The sequence below is a fragment of the Canis lupus genome, chromosome 31 (assembly GCF_048164855.1).
Source record: "Canis lupus baileyi chromosome 31, mCanLup2.hap1, whole genome shotgun sequence".
Taxonomy (NCBI): Eukaryota; Metazoa; Chordata; class Mammalia; order Carnivora; family Canidae; genus Canis; species Canis lupus.
Window position 1 is genome coordinate 17982957 of NC_132868.1, and position 20058 is coordinate 18003014.

The following is a 20058-nucleotide window of genomic DNA, read 5'->3' on the forward strand; positions in this document are numbered from 1 at the left end:
CATCTTTCATTAAAATAAAACAGTCAGGGGTGCCTGGATAGCTTAGATAGTTAAGCGTCTGCCTTTGGCTCAGGTCATGATCTCCGGGTCCTGGGATCCAGCCCCCTATAGTTGGGCTCCCTGCTTGGCAGGGAGTCGGCTTCTCCCTCTCTCTCTGCCTCTCCTCTCCACTCATGTGCTCTCTCTCTCTTTCTCTCAAATGAATAAATAAAATCTTTTAAAAGTAATAAAATAAAATAAAATAAAACAGTCATTTAGCCTGGCTTTACAGTGATGTCTCCATCATGCTGGCTTTGGTATGGTCGTTGTTCTCATTTTCATTATCTGAACTCTTAGCAAATATTGTCACAATATTCACAGTGTTAAAATTAAACTAGCACTACTGCTGCACAAAGCACAGTCAGCCCACAGGCCCAGCCAAAGATGAATTGTTCGCATAAACACTTAGGACACACTGAGGTTGCACACTTTAGTCGCACCACTTACAGTCCTACACTAATGGATGACGGAGGATTGTGAACTGCAAATCATGACTGCCAACATCAGCAACCCCAGCTCTGGAAGACAGATAACCTAAGCCATATCCATTCGACACCAAACACTGTGTTGCTTTGGGGCCACTTGGGGGCTACCACCTGGATTTATACATTTTCCCCAACCTTCAGCACACGTTGTCTAGAGATGGATTTTTTGTGTGCTAGGTCAGGAGTTTCCTAGAATGCAAGACTTTCTATGCTAACTCAACAATTCCGTGCAAATAGGAACAGCTGGTCATATAAGCAGAAAGAGTTAGAGGTCCCCAGAATAAGAAAGTCAACACACAGCTCTCCTGACACGAAGTCATTTTAGACCCCCAGGGTATTTTCCCTGATCTCTGCCCTACTAGCCAAGCATACTTCGTGCAGAACTTCCCAGGAGCCGTCAGAATTACAAGGAAATGCAAAAACCTCAGCAGTTAAGGATTTTAAGGGAACAAAGAGAATGCGAAAGCTAACAGCCTACCAGACCAGGAAAGAGCATAACCATGTCAGAGACGATAAATCAGTGGTAAAAATTCCCAGTGCTGTTTTAGAAGGAAGCAAGACCCTGGATTCCTTACCCAAGATAAAAAGTCCAAAACCCTAAGCAGTCTATGCCAGCAATCAGAGAATGCCCTGAGCCCCTTCCCCTAGTCTGACAGTTACCTCTGCCTCCCTATAATGTTGAAGTCTCTGCCCTAGGAGGAACACAAGTTTCATTAACAGACCATTACAGGGCAGCCCCGGTGGCCCAGTGGTTTAGCGCCGCCTTCGTCCGGGGGTCTGATCCTGGAGTCCCATGTCGGGCTCCCTGCATGGAGCCTGCTTCTCCCTCTGCCTGTGTCTCTGCCTCTCTCTCTGTGTTTGTGTGTGTCTCTCTCATGAATAAATAAGTAAAATCTTTAAAAAAAAAAAAAAACCATTACATACATACACATAGAGGCATGTTTTCTTTACAGAGCTGGGCACTGCGAAAGAGTGGGTCACCTTTCCTAATCTTCCCCTCATCAGAGCAGTCCCATCAGCGGGGTTTAGCTATAGTTCATGTAAATGGTGGGTAAAGTAGTCAAGCTGCTGAGGAGGGGGCTGTTTGGGTTTTAAAGCATCCTAACTACACTGACCTGAGGAGGGTGACTGTAACTGAACTATTGTGAGTTGGCTCCTTGGTGAGTTACAGATGAAGACAACAACCTGGCGCTGGGGACGGAGGGGGGGGGGGGTAGTAGCCACACGAAGGAGACTTGATTTGCAGCAAATACGGAGATCCTGGAGAATAAATAACTTCCAAAGCCGTGATTCCCAGTAGGGATGAGTGGGTTCCTTTTACTTAGGGTTTAGGATGAATATTCAGAAAGAGGAGCTTTCTCATCATGGGCAAGGTTGCGCAAGTACTTAGAAAACATGCCTCTGGGAACCCTGGGTGGCGCAGCGGTTTGGCGCCTGCCTTTGGCCCAGGGCGTGATCCTGGAGACCCGGGATCGAATCCCACGTTGGGCTCCCGGTGCATGGAGCCTGCTTCTCCCTCTGCCTGTGTCTCTGCCTCTCTCTCTCTCTGTGACTGTCATAAATAAATAAATAAAAATTAAAATACTCAAATACTGCCAGGACGAACTGAAATACTGGAAATGTGGTGGCTTAATGTAAATTAAAACGTAGACCTCATCACCTTAATTACAATTTCAATGAATACAGTTGATTTTGCATATATTTTAGTATCAAAAAGTAGACTCAACAAAGGAATGAGTAAGGGGGGTGTGTGGAATAAATGAGAGGGGACCTAGTATTTTCTAGGTCCCTACTTACACTAGACACAAAGGAAAAGAAGTCCTACTTCCACCTGGAAGTAAGGGAGGCAACCAATTGGATTCGAGACTAAGTGGCGGAAAACTGTTACCTCCCGCTCAGGTTCCACAGCCCGAGGTCAGCCGGAAGTGGGCAATCCCAACTGCAGCCTCCCTGGGGGCCCCTGGGAGCAGAAATCCTTGGTCTAAACTCATTAATTACAACCAAATGATCCAGGTTGGATGAGTCCCAGGCTTTCAGAAGCTCCTGCAGATCATGGGTTCCAGGTGATCCCAGGAGGAGGTGCAATCACTGCTTCAGGAGTCAAAGATAAACTGAGACCTTAGTTAAAGTGGTAGAAACAGATTTCATCTAGTAACTACTGTCAGAAGGAGAAAGAGCTTGCCCGCTCCGATTTGTGGATTTGTGTAGGGCAGACTGTTTCCATTTTCTTTTATTCATTTTTTTAAATTTAAATTCAATTAGCTAACATATCCTAAATCATTAGTTTCAGATGTAGAGGTTAGTGATTCATCAGTTGTGTATAACACCCAGTGCTCATCCCATCAGGTGCCCTCCCTAAGGCCTAGCACCCGGTTACCCCATCCCCCCCACTCCAGCAACCCTCAGTTTGTTTCTTTTTCTTTTTTTAAAATTTATTTATTTGAGAGAGAGAGAGAGAGTAGGACGGGGGGGGGGGGAGATAGGGAGACCTTGAGAGAATCCTCAAGGAGATTCCCTGCTGAGGTGGAGCCCCCCCAACCCTTGGCGCTCCTACTCCCCCCCCAAAAAAATGTGAGGCTCCATCTCATGACCTGAGATCATGACCTGAGCCAAAACCAACAGCCTGTGGCTCAGTGGACTGCAGCCACAAGGCGCCCCCAGACTGGTATTTTCAAAGGGAGGCTGAGAGAGTAGGGAGGGGGCCCAAGCAGAGGCAGGGAAATGAAACTCTGAGGAGTACTTGTGGGTCAGCGTAATCCTGATTAGCCAGCCCAGCGGTGTCTGCTAGCAGGCAATCATGAGGTTTCGATCCTGTCCTCTCACAGGGACTGGCAGGCAGAGGTCCTGTCCTTCCTCAGGTAATCCTGAGGACTACATTTCAGAGGAATAGCTTTCAGATCCTTGAGAAAAAACATTCCTGGGTTGTAGGAGATACATATACATCTCAAAGGAACAGAGGAAAAATTCACCATTATAAGCTTATTTTAGTAAAAGCTCCAAGAAAGAGGCCAGCTGGGGATCTATCCTTATATCTTGCTTGGAACAAACAATACATTCCTAGAGGTTTTTCAAATTGGAATTCAAAAGGGGGCTGGGGATTCACAAGGATGCAGCCTCAGGGTTCCAGAAGCCACAGTAGGGTTAAGTCTTGGTGTGGGGCTTGGGCCGAGTCGTTCTGTGCAGAGTTCTCTGCGGTTCTCACAGGAAAGGCCTGGAAAGGCTTCAGTATGGCACGTACTTGAGGTTCAGGCATATGAAAGCAGGGAGATTGGGGGCTGCTCAGAGAGAACCTTGAAAACCGGGCAGAGGGCAGAGGAGTCCCTGTGTGTGTGCACCGAGGGCAGCAAGAGGTCACAGAAGCTTCGGGCTTTGTTTCTAATGACACCTGCCTTGTATATATGGACCACCCTGTATGTGACAGGGATTGGTCTGGCAGTGGCACACAGGACGGATGCGGAAGGCCAGGAGAGCAGGCCCCTGGGTCCATCGGGGCCACGCCCCGAAGCAGGAGGAGTGAGGAGGGCCTAGTCTAGGGTGGTGGGAGCGAGGAGGGAAGTCAGGGGAAGGAAGACCCTCCAGAGAAAAAGAAACCCAGCACTGTCTGGTGAGTGGCCTGGGAGGGAGGGAAGGAGGAGGGGGGAACCTAGTTTCCAGCATTGCCCACAACTGAGGGGACATGGGTTTCCTGAGTTAGGAGTGAGGAGGGAGCATGTCTGGGTTTGGGCTCCTGTTGAGCGGGAGGTGCTGAAGAGACAGCAGGTGGAGCAGTCCTGGGCTCCTCTGAGTCTGGAGGCAGCAGCACTGCAGATGCCGGGGAGCACTCTGAGCAGAAGGCAGGTGGCTGCTGTGAGACCCGGAGGGGGGTGGGCCCTCCAGGACCAGAGAGGAGCAGAGAGGCCCCGAGGCAAGTAAACTCAGGGGAAGGAGGAGCGGGAGGAGGCAAAGATAAAGGAAGCATCTTATTTTACTTTATGCATGTATGTATGCACGCATGCGCATATTTATGTGGCATCTCAATTTATTTGCCCAGGTTTGAATTCAAGGACTAGTAATATCTTTTTTTAAATTTTTTATTTATTTATGATAGTCACACAGAGAGAGAGAGAGAGAGAGGCAGAGACACAGGCAGAGGGAGAAGCAGGCTCCATGCACCGGGAGCCCGACGTGGGATTCGATCCCGGGTCTCCAGGATCGCGCCCTGGGCCAAAGGCAGGTGCTAAACCACTGCGCCACCCAGGGATCCCTAGTAATATCTTTTGACAAATGAAATAACACTGTACAATGTACACCCTACATTTTCACTTTTAAAAAAATGAATTCAGGGACACCTGTGTGGCTCTGTGGTTGCTCGGGTTGTGGTCCCGGGGTCCTTGGATCGAGTCCCGCATCAGGCTCCCCGCAGGGAGTCTGCTTCTCCCTTTGCCTATGTCTCTGTGTCTCTCATTAATAAATAAAATCTTTTTTAAAAAATTCAATAAATAAATACATACATATATACTGGTGGAACCCACTAAAGGGATTCCATGAACCAGAGTGGAGGCCTGCAATTTGAAGAAACCAGCAATAGAGGGCACCAAAGTTCTCTCTTACTGTAAAGGGATGGTTCCTTCCGACCATTGCCAAAACAAAAACCAACCCCAAAGTTCCACAAAGGAGGTAATGTAATCCGAAGGGGAGACTAGAGGACTAGAATTAGGATATAGTGTATGACTATCAGAAAAAAAAAAAAAAAAAGTAAGTCAGGGACACCCATGTGGCTCAGTTGGTTAAATGTCAGACTCTTGGTCTCAGCTCAGTTCTTGATCTCAGGATCATGAGTTCAAGCGCAAGTTGGGCTCTGCATTGGGCATGGAACCTACTTAAGAAAACTAAAACTAAGTCATTTAATCATTCCATTGTGACTTCAGGTTCCTCTTTGGAGAAGTAAAGCATTATAATAAAACCTGCCCTCTTTTTTTTTTTTTTTTTTTAAGATTTTATTTACTTATTCATGAGAGACAGAGAGAGAGAGAGAGAAAGAGAGAGGCAGAGACACAGGCAGAGGGAGAAGCCGGCTCCATGCAAGGAGCCCGACGTGGGACTTGATCCGGGACTCGATCCTGGGACTCAATCCCAGAACTCCAGGATCAGGCCCTGGGCTGAAAGTGGCGCTAAACTTCTGAGCCACCCAAGGATTCCCCCAAAATGAGCATGTTAAAAGAAATCACAATCCCCAGAATTTATCAGAAAGCTTGTAATTTCATCTTTGTGGATTTCTCCCAGTAAACCCACTGAGCAACTGGTGCTCAGAGGCATAAATGCTTACTGCTTAATGGTATTGCTTATCCTAACCCCCTTAAGAAAGAAGGGAACAACCTAGAGTTTGCATTTACAACCCACACTTTATGTGTGGAAAATTATATGTTCTCTCAGTCATTATATCATTCAGTAATTCACATTTGAGGGCTTCCAATTTGTTTGACTCTTCTACAAAAGACAAAATTCTTCTGGCAGATGGCCGTCATCCTCGTGCCCACCCCAGACTGCAGAAAGCCCTTCACACGAAGCCAGCAGAAGTGGGCTTCATGCTGCATCCATCATTGCTTTAAAAGGACTTGCTTTTTTCTCTTCACATCTTTGGAAATATATTGTCTAATACAGCATCACCTGATGTAGGAAAGATGTTGCCGTTTGAAGCTGACGGCCAAGAAAGAATTCTTGAGATGTCTTTAGTGCAAAAAGGTGTTTTGGTTTTTTTTTAAGATTTTATTTTTTTATTCATGAGAGTCACACAGAGAGAGGCAGAGACACAGGCAGAAGGAGGAGAAGCAGGCTCCACGCAGGGAGCCCAATGCGGGACTCAATCCCGGGGGACCCGGGATCAGGCCCTGAGCCAAAGACAGACATTCAACTGCTGATCTACCCAGGTGTCCCCAAAAAGGTGGTTTTATTAAAGGTCAGGACCCGTGGGCAGAAGGAGCTGCACTGGGGTCATGAGGGGTGGCCCATTATATACCTTCAATTTGGGAGAGGGTTAGGTATCATGTACCTCTAAGGAATTCTGGAAGCAAGGATCTTGAGGGAATTGTTGGGAAAAGGTCATTTATTACTAATAAAACGTGAGTCATGAGATCCTTCAGATGTATATTGGTGGGTCATATGCTTGGGGGATGATTGCCAACATGTATCTTATGGCACAGAGGTAAAGGAAGTTTCCAAAGGAGTTTTTTATATTAAAGGAGACTTACAGGGTTCTAGGGGGTTGGGCTGAAATTGCCTTTTGCCCTTAGCAAAGTACCAACATCCAGGCAGTTGAGTCCCTAGAGGAAGGTCACTCTGCCTGTTTCTAGAACTTGTCTTTGGGCTGCAGGCAGCAGTAAGGAAATTTCATTTTCTTTTGCTTTTGTTTCCCACATCATCATTGATGAAAATAATGCAGCATCTCCTAGGCTGCCTCCTCCTCCCTTACTGCCTGCCAGCCCCCTCCCACTCCACACTAATCCCGCCAGGTTTCTTTTCTCTCATACTTGCTCTTTGGTGATCTCATCCGTTGCCTTTGGTGCCTGACATTTCTAGCCTAGATCCTGGGCCCCCAACTTGAGGGTCTCATCAGTCTTAAGCTGAGCATGTGTGAAATGGGATATCCAAATGCATGCTGGCGAGCTGGTGAATGAGTGGGACTTGAAGGCCCCAGAGGCCACAATCCTTCTCACCAGGAGACCCAGCCCAACAGGTGACCTGTCAGTAACAGTCGGTGGCCTTTTGTCACTGTAGAGATTGTCTGTGGATCTGTTGTCCCTACTCTTGAGAGTCCCCAGAGCTCTTAAGGGTGGAGACCCCTCCTGCTCATCTCCAGTTCCCTTGAAGGCCCTGCCCCAACGCCTTGCACAGAGTGAATCCTTATTAACTGCTGGTCCAGTTGAAGTTTTGCTCAGCGCTGCCCACATTCATCCAATGTTCAGACTCTCATTCCAAGAAGCTTCAGCCACAGACAAAGGCCCCTGTGTACTTCTCCCTTGGAGCCGGCAAGGCCCAGAGCAGACACTGGAGGCACACTAGTCCCTTTCCTCCGGCTCTCGCCTCTGCGCCTGTGGTTTGGCATCCTTTGGCATCCTCCCTCAATTCCAGGACCTTGGCAGCTGCGTGAAAGCATCATAGGTATGGCCAGAACGGAAAGCTGTAGGGAACTGATGGCACACAGAGGCCCTTACCTGCAGGTCATTCTCAGAACCCATCATCTTCCTTTCCTTCCTCCTCTACCCTGGGGACCCTCCCCCGACACCCCGTGGTCCTCTCCTTCCACATCAACACACAGGGGCTCTTCTGATGTGCTCATCTAACCCTCCAGTGGGGCCCCACAGGGATGGGGACAGTCTTGCAGGCAGGCCCTGCTCCTGAGACCCTCCTTGGCCCAGCAGAGCTGAGAGGGTGAGCCTCTCAGGGTTGGGGGGTGGGAGTGAGGCTGGCTGAGGCTTCCCCTCCATGCTGCGGGTGTTCCGACAGCCCCAGGGACAGTGACTGGCTCCCTGACAATGACTCCTCAGCATCATCTCTTCTCCCCTCCCACCTACAGATCTGACACAGGCTTCATACCCCCAGGGCTCTGCGGGGTTCTGGCAAGTTCCAGGGAGCTGCTTCTCACTCCACCTCCTTCTCCTACTCAGGAGGGCATACCCAACTTGAGTAAATGAGTGACATTTGTGAGGGACAATCTTGAATGCTGTCTGGTTATTGCTTATATATTTTTTAAAATATTTTATCCATTTATTCATAGAGACAGAGAGAAGCAGAGACACAGGCAGAGGGAGAAGCAGGCTCCACACAGAGAGCCTGACGTGGGACTCGATCCAGGGTCTCCAGGATCACGCCCTGGGCTGCAGGCAGCACTAAACTGCTGCGCCACCAGGGCTACCCTGGTTATTGCTTATATTTTAAAAAGACAACTGGCACCAGCCTTGCCAGAGCTATTGAAACTGAGCAAAATGACTTGGGTCCATGATGGGGTGGTACATCTGTAACATTACAGAGCATGGAAATGTTCAGAAAATAGTTAGTGGCTATGGTACGGGGATGCATGCCTGGCCCAGACATAGTCATTTGTGTTAGAAATTTTGTACTTAAGTTAAGTTTGGTTGTGCTGATATTTAAGGGACAACTAGAATATCATTCTCTATGGCCCTTTTTTTTAACAGATTTTATTTATTTATTCATGAGACACACACACAGAGAGAGAGAGAGAGAGAGAGAGAGAGAGAAGCAGAGACACAGGCAGAGGGAGAAGCAGGCTCCATGCAGGGAGCCCGACGTGGGACTTGATCCCAGAACTCCAGGATCAGGCCCTGAGCTGAAGGCAGCGCTAAACGGCTGGGCAACCCGGGCTGCTCTCTATGTCCCTTTTATTAGTAAATCATTACTAAGTTCTCATTGTGGAGTGTATGTGGTTCAAATCCCATTCAAAACAATGCTGAAAAGCAGTTATAAATCTATCTGGAACTTCTAAGGGATATTTTAAAATGTGAGTTGGTTGTTTTTTTTCAACGTTGAGAAGGTGAAAGGAGATGTTTGGAAAAACAAGGTTGTCCTGTTATGCAGATAGATTCTTTAAGTAAAGGGGAGTCTCTGTTAATAGCTCTCCTCCTGTTACAGGCTCTACTTTCCCACGTAAATATAGGCACTTAATGGGAGAGGCAGATGGCTTTTCCTGCATTGGCTGAGTTTTTACTACTTTTAACTCAAAATAATCTTTATGCCAAAGTGGTCCATCTTGGAGCAGCTTGCCCTGGGCCCCTGCCCATGTCTTTTGGGAGTAAAGGGACAGATTAGTAGAATAATGGACTATCTGCTTGGTCCATAAAGATGAAAATGGGCATAGAAAAGGCAGCAGGCTCTTCTAAACATTTCTGGAATATTAAATAGTCATGTTTCTCACCCATGAGCATTTTTGTACTAAATCCACTTTTGCTTCTGTGTAACCCAGCTGAGAGCACATTGATCATTTCAGTGGGTTGTTTTCTTTATTGAAGATTATTTCGTTACTTGGATACCTTCCACCCCCTATCCCGCCGCGCCTGCTAGGAATTACTGCCAGGGCAATTTTCTCCCGCGTGTTGAAGCAAGGATGGTTTTTCCACTAGTTCCCATCTGCACTACTTCAGGAATCTCCATGGTGTAGGGGGAATGCCCTCTCATTCAGCATCTTGCTGTGTTTGGACCGCAGGCGTGCGGCACACTCTGACTCGGGTTTTTTGTGCCCAAGATTACATAACCGAGAAACCACCAAGGAGCCGACACCGATGCAAACACACGAGGGTTTATTTACAAGCTCGAGCTTGGGTCCAAGTACACCCGACACAGTGGAGCAGGGACTTGGAGCCCGAGGTGGGTTCCAGCTTAGTTTTATGGGCTGGTCTAGGGGACCTCCAGAAAGGGGGGAGGAATTTTTCAAGTTCTGTTTACATTCTGATATGGGGCTTTCAAGGGCATTGAGCTCTGTTCTCATTCTAATATGGGGCTTCACTGACTAAGGTGAAGTTCAGCTCTTATTCCCAGGGGCCTGGGATGGCTGTACTTGTGCTAACACTGAACTTAAGGTGGAATGGCCTCAATTTTCTCGGCCTCCACAGGGTTCAGGCCAGGGTCCTTAGAGCCTAGGCACAAACAGGTGAGGGCTTGCTGCCGGCTCCTGTCTCTAAACCTGCCGTGCAGACCTGTTGCAGAGCTCGGCTGCAGAGCCAGAAGTTGGCTACCCGCTTGCCTTTTCCTAATGGTCTCTCTCCTTAGAACCTGGAATTGACCTCTTTTTTTTTTCTTTTCTTTTCTTTCCTTCTTCTTTTTTTTTTTTTTTTTAATTTTAATTCCACTACAGTTACCATAAAGTGTTATATTAGTTTCAGGTGCACAATACTGGAGTTGATCTCTTAGCCCACAGCTGAACCTCAGCTGAATCACGTCACTACTATGAGTTGTCATTTCAGTGGTCTGCTGGCAAATGCTTCAAAACCGTCTCTCAAGGGATGGGAGGGGAAAGGGTGTTGACTTACAGTATTTGCTGATTTCATTTTTTAAAAAGATTTTATTTATTTATTTATTCATGAGAGACACAGAGAGAAAGAGGGGAGCAGGGACACAGGCAGAGTGAGAAGCAGGCTCCATGCAGGGAGACTCATGCAGGACTCGATCCTGGGACTCCAGGATCACACCCTGAGCTAATGGCAGGCACTAAACTGCTGAGCCACCCAGGGATCCCCTATTTGCTGATTTCATGGGGGTAAATACTCCCGCCGATGCCAATTTCAAACTGCCAACGTCAAATCTCATGCGGGAAACAAATGCAGAAGAGAAATTATTTAGTTTCCCTACTACCTATGGCCCCATTGGCAAGTCCTTGAAATGGACAGAGTGACATTATTCTGGGAGCTCCACTGCCTCGATTATTGTTTAGTAAACCCTCACTTAGGAGACGCTTTAGATGTATATCTAAAGTGGGTCATATGCTTGGAGGATGATTGCCAACATGTTATCTTGGGTTGGGGGTAGAGATAAAGGGAGTTTCCAAAGGAATTTTTATATGTTAAAGTAGACTTACAGGATCTTGGGGTTGGGCTAAAATTGCCTCTTGCCCTTAGCAAAGTATCAACATCCAGCAGTTGAGTCCCTAGAGGAAGGTCCCTCGGCTCTTTTCAAGGACTTGTCAATGGGCTGTATGTAGTAAAGAAAGGTAATAATTTTTCTTCTGCCTTTGTTTCTCACATCATCATGACTGAGGGTTTACTAAATAATAATATATGACCTTTCCCAACAATAGCTAGCCCCCTCAGGATCCTGGAAACCTTGTTTCCAAAATACCTGGAAGACTTAATTTTCCTTAACTTCCTCCCAACTTGAAGATATATCATCACCAGCCCTCACGACCCCATTGCAGCTCTTTCTTCCCATGGGGCCTGTCCTCGTGCTTTAATAAAACCACCTTTTTGTTTTATTTTTATTTTTTTTAATTTTATTTATTTATGATAGGCACACAGCGAGAGAGAGAGAGAGAGAGAGATAGAGAGAGAGAGAGAGAGAGGCAGAGACACAGGCAGAGGGAGAAGCAGGCTCCATGCACCGGGAGCCCGACGTGGGATTCGATCCCGGGTCTCCAAGATCATGCCCTGGGCCAAAGGCAGGCGCTAAACCGCTGCACCACCCAGGGATCCCTAAAACCACCTTTTTGTACCAAAGACGTCTCAAGAATTCTTTCTTGGCCGTTGGCTTCGAACCCTAACATCTTTCCTACATCAAAGTCATTTAGTTGTAGTAGAGCTGGTAAGAAATATGTGCCATTGGCTCTTCTGAGATAGTCCCAGAGACTCCAGCACACCACCGCTTCCTCTTCAGTGAAACAAGAATCATGATTAGAACATATTCTTGCTCACAGAAATATTTCTGACTTATTCGATCATTCATTTTTTTCAATAATGCATTTATGGAGAATCTATGTCAAAATCAGTGCTAGGTGCTGGAGATGGAGGAGCTCACTGCTGAGATTGTGGCTCAAACAAAATAACACACACCAGGGAAAGACTCCACCTTCTTGATCCTTAAAATACTATACAAATGTAAATTAACTTGAATTAGATTTAAAAACATGGGTTTACAAAGGGCTTCGTCTGTCCAAAAGGGCTCTATGAAGAGCTATTTTGTTTTGTTTTGTTTTGTTTTTTTGTTGTTTTATGAAAAGCTATTTTGTAAATATTAGTATAATGAGACATTGAAGAAAATAGATCTACAGGAACTTTAATAATTTATGTATCTCCTACCCACTTCCAAAAAGCATTTGCAGTAGTTTGGTATGTAAAAACAATTAGAAATATAAGAGCAAGTCCCACCATCACAAAGATAAAATGAGACACAAAAGGAGAAAGGAAGGAAGTGATGACAGAAGGAGCAAGTGAGCCATACTTTCAACTGTAAGCCTCTTAAAGCCAGGGGAGTGTTTATACTCATCAAGTTTTTTTCTTAGTGCTTAAAATATCTTTGGTTCCAACATGATCGTTGCGTGAGTCTGTAGCATTCATTTTGCTACCATTTACACTTCTGAGAATTTATTGCATAATTACCGAACACCTCGTTGAAACAGAAGAAAGATGTAGAAGTAAGAGCATCTTTTCCTAAGTCAGAGCCCTCGGGGCCTCTTCTGTGCTTAATGGCACGGGCTCCTGGAGCCTTGTCTGCTCTGCTGGCCAAATGAGTCTCCCAAACCTTCCCTTGGGCTCCTGCATCAAGGCTACACTGTAGCCTGGCAGGACAGGCTACTCCTCCATCTGGGGTGCCCCTGCCTCCCTGAGTGCCCATCCAGCCCCTGCCTCCCTGGGTGCCCATCCAGCCCCTGCTCCAGCAGCGTGGCTCCTGCCAGGCCCCATTCATGTTTCCTTCTTCCTGGACCCCCCTGTCTCCCCCTTACCTCTTACAGAGGACAGCTCAGGTTCCACCTTCTCCAGGACATCTCCAGCCCATGCTGATTCCCCTTCTCCTTACTGTTTTGGGGCGCTTTGCGGTTACACATTTGGCATTTAGTTCATTGAGGATGTGAAGGAATGAAAAGCAAGGTGTGATTAGAGCAAAGACCATATGACAAAATATTTCAGAAATACATTTATAGAATAATCTTTTTTTTTTTCATTTATAGAATAATCTTAGAGTGGGGAGGGCTACTAAAAATGATCTAGCCCAGCTCTTTTACACATAAAGGAACTGAGACCTGAGAAGAGAAGTGACTGGCTCGAGGTTCTCCAGTAGGTTAGCAATAGAGCTGGAACCGCAGTCCCTGAATCTCAGTATTTTATAACACTAGTTTCATTTTGTGTTTCACTTAATAGCCAGCAACTAGGACTTTAGATATTCAGCAATTCAGGCCCCAAACATTATGATTTGGGGAAAAGAACTGTGAAGTCAGGAGCACCTGGGTGGCTCAGTGGTTGAGCATCTGCCTTTGGCTCAGGGCATGATTCCAGGGTCCTGGGATCAAGTCCCTCTTCGGGCTCCCCGAGGGGAGCCTGCTTCTCCCTCTGCCTTGTCTCTGCCTCTCTCTCTGTCTCCCATGAATAAATAAATAAAATCTCAAAAGAAAAAGAACAGTGAAGTCAGTGAAAGGCAGGACATCTCAATTTCCATCCTAACTTTCCAAATTTACAAATCACTTCAGGGCTTTGGGCCTTTGTTGTTTCATCTGTAAAAGGGGGGGATGCGCTGGATGGCCTTTAAGGTTCTATCTGCTTCTGTCACTCTATAAACCTACCATAGTTGGCCCAGCCCTCCCACAGAACTCCTGGGAGAGGGCACATCTCTAGCCTCTGCTCCCTCCTTCACCCTGGTCCCCAGCCAACCCCTCCCCCCCCACCCCACATTTCCCCACCTGAGCTCCTCCCTTCTTTTTTTAAAACTCTACTCAAACTGCTAATACTTAACATTGCCAGTGTCTTCCCCCTACCCCTGGCTAAATTAGATGTCCCTCCAGCTAATGTAAAATCTTGGGTAAATATCACTATCACCTTCTTGTTCTATATTATCATAATTTTTTCTTATCTCGTCTAGTAGCATAAGAACTTACTAAAAAGTCTGGGAATGTGTCTGGCTCATTGTTCTATCTTAAGTACCTATAAATATGTGTGTCTCATAGCAAGAGTCAATAAATATTTGGTGAATGAGCTGAATTATTTTAGACCAGGAAACAGGATCAAGTCTGTGGTACTGATTTTGGCTGAATCTGTGAAAAGAGACAGCTTGACTGAAGGCTGGGACTGGAACTGAACTAGGATGATTCGAGGATGATTAAACTATGAAAGATGTGGAAAATGGTCACAGAACACTGGCCTAAGTCAGGGCTCAGCAAACTTTTTTTGTAAAGGGCCATATAGTAAATATATTAGGCTTTGCAGACCATATGATCTTACCACGATAGCACACAAAAACAGCTAGACAATACGGAAACAAATAGGTGTGTCTGTGTTTCCATAAAACTTTACATATAAAGAGACATTTAAATTCCATATAATTTTCACACATCACAAAATATTCTTTTAGTTTTTTCAATTATTTAAAAATATATGGGGAGGGATCCCTGGGTGGCGCAGCGGTTTGGCGCCTGCCTTTGGCCCAGGGCGCGATCCTGGAGACCTGGAATCGAATCCCACATCGGGCTCCCGGTGCATGGAGCCTGCTTCTCCCTCTGCCTTTGTTTCTGGCTCTCTCTGTCTCTCAGTCTTTCATGAATAAATAAATAAATAAAATCTTTAAAAAAAAATTAAAAAAAATAAAAATATATGGGGAGCCTGGCTGGCTCAGTCGTAGAATATATGACTTTTGATCGCAGGGTTGTGAGTTCAAGCCCCACACTTAGTGTGTAGTAATCTCTAGTGTAGAGATTACTTAAAAATAAAATTTTTAACAAACAAACCAAAATATATAAACCATTCTTAGCTTGCGGGCTATACAAACACAGGGAGTACATGGGTTAAAAGTGTTATATCGGTGTAATTTATAAAATTAATACTGCACTATGATTATTCTAAGGAAATTCCCACTGAAGTATTTAGGGGCAAAGGGTCCTGAGGAATGCAACTATGCTATATAGGACATAGTAATTAGAAATCCAGATTGTTGAGATTTTTTTTCGCATAATTTAGAAAGGATCATGGGATTCTAGTGTGGGGTGTCTTTCTAAGAACAAAACAGGGAGAAATAATAATACAATAAACTATAGAAAATAAAAGACAAATGAAAAACTGGGGAAATAGTTTGCCTCATATATGACAAAAGGTTGGTAGCCTCAATGTGTAATGAGCCCTTGCAGATTAATAAATAAAAGATAAACAAAGGCAGTTCACAGAAGTAGGAAAATATGTTCAACTTCTTCAGTTATCAAAGAAATTCACGTTATAACAAGATAGAATGGCTTTGTGTGTGTATGAATATATATACATATATATACATATGTACATATATGTGTGTGTGTGTATATATATATATTCTAATAGAGACCACACCAAGTTTCTCTTGGAGGAAATGATGATTGTTTTAACATGAGACAGAACCCCAGGGTAGAAAGAATGTATGGTTTAGCAAGGGGGCTTCTTTCATAATTCCTGTAGAATATACAGGTTTTAACCAGTGCAAAAACTCAAGACCTCTAATAGTATCTTAAGGAGCAGGATCTCTGGCCCCTCTGTGATCAGAATATGGTGGGGACCTCTTGAAGTGGCTTTAGCTGTGTTCTAATAACACATGACACTATGATCTACTGACACTGAAGTTTGAACTTCATATAATTTTCATGTCATGAAATATATGCTTCTGATTTTTTTTCAACCATTTACAAATGTAAACACCATTCTTAGCTTGTAAGCTATACAAAAATGGGCTTTTGGTCCACTGGCTATTTTTGCTGACTCCTGAGGTAGAAAAAAGAAGGGGGGTGGATTTCCGGAAACTGCAAAGGCTAATCTTTTCTTAGCTGTAGACTTGTGTTAAAAAAAAGAAACTAAATGAGGTTAGCAAGAGAAATCATGAGGGAAAAGAGTATGTAGGGCTCTGCAGGCCTTGGGAGAACCTTGGCTTTAGGGAAGTGGCAAGACATTACAGGCTTTTAAGCAGCATATTCAAAAACTTCTATACTCGCTCCATAGGCTTCTGCCCAAGAGAGTCCCCCCCAGCATTTCTGATTCAGTCTCTACTTCCCTGAGCAGAATGTTGGCTGCGGAGATAAGGCCCAGTAAATGACCTTAACGACTCAGTGGGATTGCCTTTGTATCTTCCCACACTCAAGACACCTCTGTCAAGAGTGGTTGTAAGGAGTAAATGAGGATTAAATAATAATAAAAGCCCCTAGCACCGTGCCTGGCACCTGGCAGATGCTGAATAAAGGGCCCAGGGCTGACTCATTTGGATACTTGATTATATCGGAAAGGAAGGAACCTTTTTGCTTCCAGTGATTATAATTACAGGTTTCTCGGTCATACAGTTTCTGCTTTTTTGTTTCTGGACTGGCTTTGTGCTGATTCACTTATCCCGATGTTTGCTCCTTCTTTGTGCAAGAAGTACCGAGCTCTGTCGAATTGCTGTCCCTGCCAAGAATGAAAACCTGGGCATCCAAAAGTGGTCTCTTTCCGGAGGCCAGCCTCACAGACACTTGGTCACCCAGATTCTTCATGTGGCCAGTATAGTCACATTTGAAATCCTTGAATCAGAAGCCTTAACGACAAAATGTTCATGCAACAAAATGACAGCGCTTTTTAAATAACTGGAAGCAACACTTTCTAGTCTGTCTGTGCAGAAGAGATGAGATGAAGCTCTTAGCACAGCACGTGGCTCAGGGTCCCAGTTCACTCATTACTAACCGGTACCATCAACAGTTTGTTCCTCAAAGATGAAAACACCTGGGCTTGGAGCTTCGGACAGGGAAATGGCACACCTCCTTTTGTGTTAGGCCCCTTAAAAAGCTGTGCATATGTAAAATAAAAGTAAACATATTTTTTGGAAGGAAAACAAGATTTAGAGGGAACCAAAACAAAAATACAGTTCCCTCGACCTTACACCCGCATGGGAGAGTGGCCTCGGAGCTAGGTACTAGTGTGATCCCACCCCGCCATCTAGTGGACAATAAGGAGAACCCCAGACTTAGAGCAAAGTAATTCATCTCGTCATGACATTTGTTTCACAGTCTGGAATTCACTGAAAATGTGTTTTGTAATCGGGATAATTTAAATTCCCTATTATATTCACTAGTTACAAGCTTCTATTCAATTAGTTAAAGCAAAATGACAGTGCTGGTATTTAAAAGACTAAGGCCAAACACTAAATTTCCTAAGTCATGCAGCGCTGAAGAAGGTCTGCCTAGGAAAGAGAGAATGGTCCCCAGGTCTCATCAGCATGAATTTCCATGGCCCACCATTCTCATTCATCTGGTACTTTTCTGTCAACACATTTTGTGTTTATTCTGGCGCGTGGGCTGGGAGTGCCCCCAGAGACCAGGGGTATGTCTTCCCTGCAGACTGCTGGACACTGGCCAGGACCAGAGTCATTCCATTCATTTTCCAAGAATGCAACTATCCTTTGTAGCCAGGGTGAATGCTTGGCAAGGGCCCATGTTCTTGGTTTGGTTTGGTGTGTGTGTTTCCTCTCCTTTTATTATTAAGGCTCTTCATGACAAACAACCAGCTTCTTTCCCTAGGTGTTTATTTCTTTTTTGTCTAGGATGAAAACAATAGTAGCCCAGTCTCCCCCAAAACTCACTCATAGCAGCACACCTGAAGTATTCAGAGTGGTCCTGAGACCCTCTAGTGAGTATGCGAGTAATTATGATTAACAATGATCATCCCATGTGTTATTTTTTAGTTCCCAGGCACTGTGAGTTATATGCATTTTTGCTAATCCTCACATCAATCTTGCAAAATAAGTAGTATCACCTCCCTTTTGCAGATAAACTGATGCTCAGAGAGGCTACATGGCTTACCCAAGATCACACAGCTAGCAAATGAGTGGCAAAGTCAGAACTGCACTCAGGTCTCACTGGCTCCAAGGCCCCTGCTCCTACCACTGCACAATGTGCCTTTCATTAATCACTCATGTGACTGCCAGACCCGGGGGTCCCCTTAGGGCTGTCACCTCTATAGTCCCTATGACTTAGTACCTGAGACCCCCTAAGAGCCCATGGCCAGTGAATCCAGGAGGAAGGGATTCGATGTGCAAATGACAGACATACAGCAAAACTCTGACTGTGAGATGCACTTTCTCCCCTGCACTTCCAGCTTAGACTGAGGGACGTTCTCGGAGGTTTGCTGGTTCTGAGAATTCTGAGGTTCTTCCGGGAGCCATGGGGGATACTGGGTGAAGAGAGTAGAGTCTCTGCTGCCAAGAGCCCCGGGGCCCATGGGGGAGACATAGGAGGGCTCACAGAAGAAATTCTCCCTTGAAGGGTCTTGTGAGGTGATCGTGGGTGAACCCACCACCTCCACAGCCCCTCTCCTCCTCTGGCCCCAGAACAGAATAGGACAGAATAGAATAGAACACAACAGAATACAGTGGACTAGAGTAATAGAACAGATCAGATAGGACATCATACCCTGTAAGGGGACTATTGTTCCATAAAGTTGTTTTCATTTTAGAAGTGTATTATGTTAAAAAAAAAAAAAAAGAAGTGTATTATGTTGTGAACACTGCTGGATGTGAAACTGGCATCTCTTTGTGGCTGCACCCTAAGGAGTATAGACATCTCTAGTCTAGACTAAACTGGGGGCATCCTCCCCACCCTCGCTTGGTAGCAGGAATGAAGGAGGCCATGTGGTGACAGTCCCCAGCAAGGAGGTGGCATCTGGGGATTGTCAGTGCTGAGAGGATCATTTCTCTCTCCAGGCTTAGGCAAATCCTTCCTGAAGGCAGGGAATGGCCCAGATGACCCCGAAATTCTGCAGTCTAACCATGGCCAAGTGTGTGAGGTCCTCTGTGCCAGCCCTGTGCCTGGCTGAGGATCCCCGTCCCCTCCTGCTGGGCCCACAGGAGAGGGGAAAGCAGCCACCAGTGCCTGGTCATCATTTTACCCCAGGTGCCACTTACCTGTGGAGTGGCTGGAATCGGCTGTCAGGTCTCTCAGTTGCAGCATTGTCCCCCAGCCCTGCCGCCCCCAAGCTGTGGGTGCTCCTTGGCTGCCAGAGGCCTCAGGGCCTGGCCCCACCCCTGGTTTTGCAGCGGGTGGCTCTGGGGTTCCTGGCCCACTGCTTTGTCAGGGCACTGAGGCCATGGCCCCTGGAGACTCAGGCCTTCTGTTCACACAGTGGTGGTTGGGGGAGGGTGGTCAAGGACAAGGCTTCTCCATTTCCTCCCTTCCAGCCTTCCAGCAAGACTGCCATTCCTCTTCCTCACGGTCTGCTCCTGGTGTAAGGGGGTCTGGGTTGGATGACTGCCCTAGAGAGGAGTCTCTGGGGGTTACTATAGATGTCCCCAGGTCACATCTGGAGGAGGGCAGGGGGAGGCACCTCCCTGAGCCAGCTTCTCCTCTGCTCTCTGCCCTTCACTCCACACATTGTAATCACTTGCTATGTAACAAATCCCCCCATATCTTCATAGCTTAAAACAACAAACATTTGTTACTTTAGGTTTCTTTTTTTAAAAAATATTTTATTTATTTATTCATGGAGACACAGAGAGAGAGGCAGAGGGAGAAGTAATCTCCCTACAGAGATCCTGATGTGGGACTTGATCCCAGGATCCCAGGACCACGACCTGAGCCAAGGGCAGATGCTCAACCACTGCGCCACCCAGGTGCCCCTACCTTATGGTTTCTGCCTTATGGTTTGTTACCTTATGGTCCCTAAAAGTTTTTGTTGTTGTTGTTGTTTTCTTTTTTTTTTTACTGACTCCATCACATTATCCACATAGATACATGTGTCATCTGCAAATAAAAAATAATTTTAGGGACGCCTGGGTGGCTTAGCCATTGAGCGTCTGCCTTTGGCCCAGGGCGTGATCCCGGGATCCGGGATCGAGTTCCATATCAGGCTCTCCACATGGAGCCTGCTTCTCC

General features: G+C 45.9%; 1 long non-coding RNA gene across 1 annotated transcript; it reads right to left on the reverse strand.

The window, feature by feature from the left end:
- Positions 1-6241: 6241 nt before the first annotated feature.
- On the reverse strand, positions 6242-19536 carry LOC140622413 (uncharacterized). Its single transcript, XR_012022187.1, has 3 exons — positions 19092-19536; positions 12946-13031; positions 6242-7690 (listed from the first exon to the last, which is right to left on the reverse strand). It is a non-coding gene; the product is annotated as an uncharacterized lncRNA (long non-coding RNA).
- Positions 19537-20058: the final 522 nt, after the last annotated feature.